At 37.2% G+C, this 7,521-nt stretch overlaps 1 protein-coding gene and 1 long non-coding RNA gene across 18 annotated transcripts in view; one reads left to right on the forward strand and one right to left on the reverse strand.

The window, feature by feature from the left end:
• The window catches only part of ppfia2 (PTPRF interacting protein alpha 2), a 198,361-nt gene that overhangs the window by 106,162 nt on the left and 84,678 nt on the right, over positions 1 to 7,521 (forward strand). The gene's annotated exons all lie outside the window — the stretch shown is intronic.
• Positions 4,782 to 7,521, reverse strand: part of LOC112156144 — a 5,453-nt gene continuing 2,713 nt past the window's right edge. The window contains exons 2-3 of the long non-coding RNA XR_002920919.2: positions 5,817 to 5,912; positions 4,782 to 5,737 (exon numbers count right to left, since the gene is read on the reverse strand). This is a non-coding gene — a long non-coding RNA (uncharacterized LOC112156144). The remainder of the gene's footprint in view (positions 5,738 to 5,816; positions 5,913 to 7,521) is intronic.

Consider the following 7,521-nt stretch of genomic DNA (forward strand, 5'->3'; position numbering starts at 1 on the left):
GGGTTTGTTTGAACAGGACCCTGTTGCCCGACCAGAACCACAAACCCAATTAGATTATTGTTGAATGTCGGCCTATATATATGCATCTGCAGAGCCGTGTCTTCGTTCATTTCCTCGCAGATCCTTCTTTCCCGTTTAGCTTCCTAGGATGTTATCTAGCAAACAGGAAGTACATTTTTAGCTTACCTTTGTGTTTGTTTCTCTCCATAAACTGGTTTTATTCTTATAATTAACACTTGAGCTGCAAAAGCTCAGAAAAATGCAACAAATCAAAATACGCCAAGAAAAATCAAGAGATGTCCATTAACGGCTGATATTAAACACCGTCTTCATCATTTTCTGTTCACCTTCACAGTAATGGCTCCCCGTAATGGGCTGTAATTACTGATATGAAGGGGAGCTGTCACACCAGGAGATAAACTGTTGAGATAAATGGGAAATATTAACCAAAGCTTGTGACTATTTTTGATTCGGGAGGTTTTAAAACAACAAAATATTTTAAAATTTCTCCTAAAAACAAATTAAACAGAAAAGTCACTTATAAGCTTTTGAAAGTTTCAGCGTCATTTTATATATATATTTTTTCCCTGATTTCTGCCAGAGAAATCTACAGGTTGATGGTTCTCTCTGCCGACCTCACCACCCTTTGGAGTCTCCGTGGAGAGAGGAAACCTCACCGGGATGCAGTAGGACAGGATGTAGAAGTAGAAGGTCCTCATCAGCTACTGGTTGATGATGTTTCTCCGGAGCGCTCTCAGGAAATGCAGGCAGTGCTGGGCCTTCTTTAGGATGGTCTTAGTGTTGGGAGACCAGGTGGAGTACATGTCAAAAATACCAAAAACATCAAAGTGGGTCTTTAAATGTGAGTTATAGTTAAACTAAAACCAGAAAAAAATGGGTTAATTTCACTTTTAACGATGGTTGAAAAATGATTTTAATTGGTTTAAATGTAAAGTAAAAAAAAACAAATTAAGGAGTGATATTGGCGTAATTGTTGGGACAAAATAGTCTCTTTTCAGTGTTTGCAGTTCATCTAGTTTATTTTAACAAAAAAAAGGAACCAGTGTTCCTCTCAAAAATGTGGGTCTGTGTTCTTTTCAAAGAAAAGTTCAGAGAAAAAGGTTATACATTTATATAAGAACCATACATTTGTCAAACAAAAATCTGAAACAGGGGACGTAAATGAAGACGGTATCAGGAACCATAAACCTGCTGGTTAAATGGAGCAGATACTCATTATGGCATCAATGCTCAAATGGTTAAACCGCTCTTTTTATAAATTTGATTTCCTGGTCAGTTTTTTGGCAAACTCTCCCCCCTCAAGAGTAAATCTGCGTTCTGAAAAATGTTCTGAAAGCTCCTTCAGAGTGATTTAACTAAATCTAGCAGCTCTAACTCACACGAGCGAGCTTTCAACGTCTTTGACGCCTCCGATTCTGAACCCAAACCCACATGCTGTCAGAAGCTTCTTAGCACTAATAGATGCTAAAGATCACTGATTTAGTGTTTTCTGCAGCATTGACACATGGATGCTGCATCTTTTACATGTTTAGAAAGATTTCCTTTTTTGTTTGCTTCTATATTTGTAACCCGAGTTCAATGACAAAATGTACCAGAATGGTTTATAAATGATTAAGAAACTAGCTTTTTTAAGCCTTTAGCTAATTGAGAGGCTGAGATAAACATTGTTGTTGTTGGTTTTCTTTAATTGCTATTTAGAATTTCTTTCTTAAGGTTCAAAAGTGATAATAAAGATCATTTTTATAACCACTCTGATCATCTTTTTAAATAATCTTTAATCACTTTTTAGCCAAAATTAAAAACTGTAATTTTCTTGGACATAGTTTCTGCAGAGCGACAGGAGTTAGTTAGAAAATCCTAAGAAGTTCGTTAGAAATTCACCTCTTAGTTGTGGGCGGGACTATTGGTGCAGAGCAACCCCGCCCCCTTCCCCGTCAAAATGAAGACTGATAAGAATTTTTTTTAAGTAGCGTTTTTTGTCTACTCCTGATTCACAACGATTTGAATAAATACTCTCAAATGTAATTTTAAGCTGAATTTTCTGAACACGTTTCCTCCATCATGAGAGAAATGCCACCAAAATCAGAATTTTCATCAAAATAAAACATATAGACTTAGTTTCTTCAGTTCTTAGCTTTATTTCACTGTGTTTCAATGTTATTCATTTTTATTTATTAAAGGTTTTTTTTAAGGTTGCTTGATAATATCAGTTACTGATAATTACTGGCTGATATTGGACATTTTGACGTCATGCCGATAAGAAAAACGTGTTAGAATACTTAAGAGACATATGCTGTTACTTTGGTTAAAATGTTTCTCAAATATTGAAAAAATATTGGCCATAAGAGGCTGAAAAATATTGTAAAAAGTTATTATTGTGCAATACTAGTTTTTAGATTCAATATTTATGTTTTTTTAAATGTCTACAGCTTTTTCGTTTTTTCGTTGGTCTTATAAAAACTGCAAGTGTAATAAAATTGGAATGAAAAAGTTCTAAGCCTAAAACTTTGTCCAGTTTTTTTTTTTTAATTTTTTTATATCATGCCTGAGAATCTACTCCAACACGTAATAAAATTGGGTTTTAAGTGATAATACCCTTTAAAAACATTCAGTCCTCAATAAGTAAAACATGCGTTTTGATTTTTAGGAAGCTTTTTATTCTATCCATCAATTAAACTCTAGTCTTATTTTGCAGCTTTAGCTTGAAACAGTAAATGCATCAGTGGTGCAATAAAAGATAAAACGAGTAGAGAAATCAACAGTTTAAAGTTAAGTACGTGAGTTCAGTCTATTACAGATTATGGATGATTAATAGGACTGGAGTGGAGCAGTATAGAGTTTCATATTTCAGTCAATACATGTACGTTAATTAACTCTAGTGTAGCACATTAAGACCCCTATCTTTCAGTATTTTAGTCATACCATCACCTGGAATCCATCCTTTCTGACATAATGAGATAAATGTCTGAAAATACAGAAAAACTAACATTTATTTTCACTGAAGATAAAGCGTCACGAGCTTCACTGATTCACCTTAATCAGGTAAAATTAGCCGATCTGTTCATTGCGTGATTAGATCCCATGTTGTCAATATTACACAGGAAAGACACAAAAGCAACTCTTGACGCACAAAGTACTTGTTTTAATCAAATCTCATTGAGGCAAAGCACATTTTGAAAGGTTAAAAGAATCATAATGAGGCTGAATTTGAATTTTAGACTCTATTTGCATAAGGAAACATTTTAACTCACCACGGCTGATATTGAGGAAGTTGTGAATAGGACGGTACATTTTTTTTATTTTCTTATTTGATCTCCATCTTATAGACTCTTGAAGGCTGTAGTTTGTGTTGGCATCCGACTGGAGTCCTAAAGATACTTACGTATCACCTGCACATGCAATATTTGGTCAGTTGGGGGGCTAGTATTTGCACCTTACGACTTAGGTCATCGTACGAGAGCATCAACCGTTCTGCAAATACTTCACGATATGCTTACCCACACATGACAATGGTACATTCCAATTTCATGACGTCTCTTGAGGTGACTGCACGACCTTCAAGTTGACCTTAAGAGGCATCCACTATCCTGTACTACCCTCCACGGCCTGTAAAACCCAAAAACCTGTGGCATCCGTACAGCTCAACCCCTTTATGGGTGACCAAAACACCATTAAGGTGAAAAAGACAAAGATAAAGCGGATTGTCATCAGCATATTAGTGAAACTTAAATTTGTAGATTTTGTCATAAGGTTTTAATTGTCTTACAAGTCACACAATCTGCAGTTGTTTCTTTCTATGACCCTCTATGGGCCGGGTCAACCCAAATACCCGCAGCACCCATACAAGTCAACCCATCGTACCGCTTCATGCGACTTAATACACGTTCACACTAGGGGTGTAAAAATTGATTTGGCGATATATCGTGATATTTGGTTTGGTGATACGGTTTAAAATAAGGACAAAATGATATTTAGGTGTATTTTTTATCTCTTTGATAAGGCTCTGTGTTTTAAATGATTTAATGTAATTTTTTTTAATTGTTTTATTTGATATCTTATCACCATTTTTTACCAAATGAAAAGCCCATATGGGGACAAATGTTGCAGATTGGCTCTTGCCAAAAGCATTATGATATGGGCATGGGGTGCTGCTCTGCTGTATGTCTGTTTTTATAGCTGTCCCTACTAAATATATCAATTCAAATTCATTAATTTTAAGGCGTCCTCCAGTGTATTACTTTGGTTCTCCACCTAAGCCCCTGACTGCTAGATGGCAGTACACTGAGCCTCTTTAAACAGCTCTACACCATGACCAGAACAACAACATTTTATCATGAAAACCCTGTTGTGTTAAATGTTCAGTTATCCTTGCGATTTTTACTGTCATGAGACATATAACACTTAGTTTTTACTTGGGTTGGTACCGGACTGAAACTCTGTGCCACATTGCTTATAACAAGACCCAACACATTCTCATTCCTAACTCGTCACATATTGACGTTTGGTTAAGGACGCCTCCATGTTTGTGTTGATGTTTTGGGGTCACCAACTTGTTGTTTTTTGACGTGCTGCTGTTCCCATTAATTCTCGGGTCCCCAACCTCTGGGCCACGAACTGGAACTGGTACAGTACCGGGACACAGAGCACACCAGTACCCTAATGTGGTAATGGTTTAGCCCAGGAATCGGTTCAGGTCTGGTACCGCATGTGGTACCATGTCCGGTACCAGTTCGCGTCTGTGTCCGGCTTGCGCCTGGTATTGGTTTGGGTCCAGCACTGCATCTGGTACCGTTTTGGGTCTGGTATTGTGTACGATGCCGGGTTAGGGTACCGGTACGACACGTCCCAAGGACCAGTCCACATCCAATACCGGATCTGGTACCACGTCCTGGGATTGCAGACCCTTGATTTTATGAACAGCCAGCACGTCAAAAAACATTGAGTTTGGGACACTCAAAACGTCAGAAAAGGGATGGGGAGGTGTCCTTGACCAATTGTCAATATGTGACGACTTGAGAATCTGTTGCGTGGCCAGTAACATTGTGATTGTGGTGCTTTGTAGACTCAGATAAAATTACAATGAAAGACGTTTTTAATATTCAGGTAGAGTTTTACTATTAAAAAAAAAAGAAAAAAGTTAAAACTTGTTTTGGTACAGCCTTTATTGTGACATATTGTATTGTGAGACATGTATTGGAATATGCATTGTACCACCAGACTCTTGCCAAAACATACCCCTAGTTGACGCCAGTAACGCCAAGCGCTTTCAAGCAATGAAAAGTCTTTGTAAATCCTCTCTGCTTGTCCGATGTGAACACCATGTGCTAAAAGCAAGTTCATGAATCGGGTACAGCACATTCTTGCCCGCGGTGAACATTGCATACATAAACGCGTGCGTATGCGTGTTTCGAGCTTCCTTGTTCAAAACTCTTGTTTATTTATTTATGTCCATCATAAATAGATTTGGTCCGTAAATGTGTTGTTGACTTAAAGACTTCAATTGCTTACAAGCATAAACAGAGCGTGCTCAGGAAAACGTGCCAAACCTGCGTTTGCTGATTGCCGACTCCAGGGTTTACTAAGCGCTCAGCAGCTGCCCCCTCCCGCCACCACCACTGTCAGCCGCCGTGGAAGTGAAGACAAAGTGCACGCGATGCATGACTGAAGCATCTGTGAATCTGCTGCTCCCCTGCAGCTGATCCTGACCTTCACCTTTCTACTGGACAAACACGGACAGATTACATGCAGCAGGATGCTTCCCACTCTCTGGATTCTGTGGTTTTTCTTTTCATCACCTCATGTGTGCAGAAGATGATACAGCCACAGTGTAAGGAGGATGTCTGTGAGAGTGCAGACTCACAATAGGATCATCACATGGTGTCTTTAAAGCTCTAGGAGAAAAAGGTTCAGTCAGTGAGGAATCTCCTTGTTTTGTTTTTGAGGCTTTCATCAATGTCTTTGATATGAAAACTCCTCCACTGATTTAAAATTAAGTAAAGATCAACAGAAAAACCCTAAAAAATAGTACTTTTCTTTACATTTTAATCCATTATCAAACCACCTGTTTTAATTTAATTCTGTCCTTAAAAAAAAAAACGTAATCAATTAACACAAATAATCATTTAAAAAGTAGAAAAATCTGTTAATTCAGGATCTTTACAAATAGAATCATCCGGCTTATAATTGGTTAAATTTAAATGGAGAACAGGCTTTTATTTAACTCTGCGACCAGCTCTATTTCTGTAAAGGTTCCAGCGGTGCATCCACTTTTAGAAACTCATTCAGAAGCATTACAGAATATGAAATATTGAAATAGACCTCATGCCTTTCTTCTATTTCAGCCTGAAACTTTGTCTGCAGCTCAAAAACATTCACTACCATGTTAACATGGCTTTTATTTTGAAAACTGAAGCTTTTTTCAATATTCAACCTTGTTGTGACAATTCTCAGATATGTAGACTTTTTTTTTTTTCTTTTGGGGGGTGGTGTCATTTTTTTGCTCATTTAACCCTAGAGCACTATCACCGGGTGATTTTCACCCAAGCAAAAGTATTTACATTATTTTAAATTTGTTGCATTTTTTTGAGTGTCATGGGTCCCTGGGTAAAGTCCCAGGAATGAGTGGACCAAAGGCCAAGTGTACAGTATCATTATTTATTTTTTTAGAAGTTTTTTCTTCTCAAATTTTTACTTTTTCACAAATTTTCAAGCATGTTCTTAGGATCTTCCTATGCTTTTTTTCCCCCACTTTGTTGCATAAATCTTAATTTGAAATAAAAGAAAACTACTCTAATGTATAATGTATTATCATGTATTGTCTGCTCCCAGACTGTCACGCCATGCCCAATGCCCAAGTTGTTTCCAAAGACCGCAGATCGCGTCTGTTCCAATGACTTAACAATGAAACTTGACACCACTGCCAATCCTGTCTGGTGTGAATGCAACTTTATGGAATTATACTCTGTTTTTGCTTTAGCAACAGTGTGGCTGCAACCAAACAACAGTTTTTCTCTGTGAAAATTAAAAGATGTTCATCAAATATTGTTACCTAATGGAGACGTTTGTGTAGAACTGTTTTATGAAGATCCAAACTCGCTCTTCTGCCCTCAGAAAGTTACTATCTTAATAACATCTAAGCGGGAAAACTTTACTGCATCTACCTTCACACTGATGGTTTTTGTCTCCAGCCCTGTGCAGAAGGTAAACAGTTTGAGCGCACCAGAGGGGAAGAAATCATGTGCTTTCTTACTATGGCAACCTTGTATAAAAAAAGAAATGAAATCTTGTTGCCACGGTGACGAGTGGACAAGTAGGTGAGGAGGAGATTTAAAAAAAAAGATGCTCCACCATATATATATAAATATATATACACACATATGCATTCATTTATACGGTCCATATATGTATGTTTAACATATATAAGAATATGTATATATGTGTATATATATATATATATATATATATAAACACACCGTATGTGTATATGGTTCATGTATATAT

Source organism: Oryzias melastigma, linkage group LG23 (assembly GCF_002922805.2).
Source record: "Oryzias melastigma strain HK-1 linkage group LG23, ASM292280v2, whole genome shotgun sequence".
In the NCBI taxonomy this organism is placed as follows: domain Eukaryota; kingdom Metazoa; phylum Chordata; class Actinopteri; order Beloniformes; family Adrianichthyidae; genus Oryzias; species Oryzias melastigma.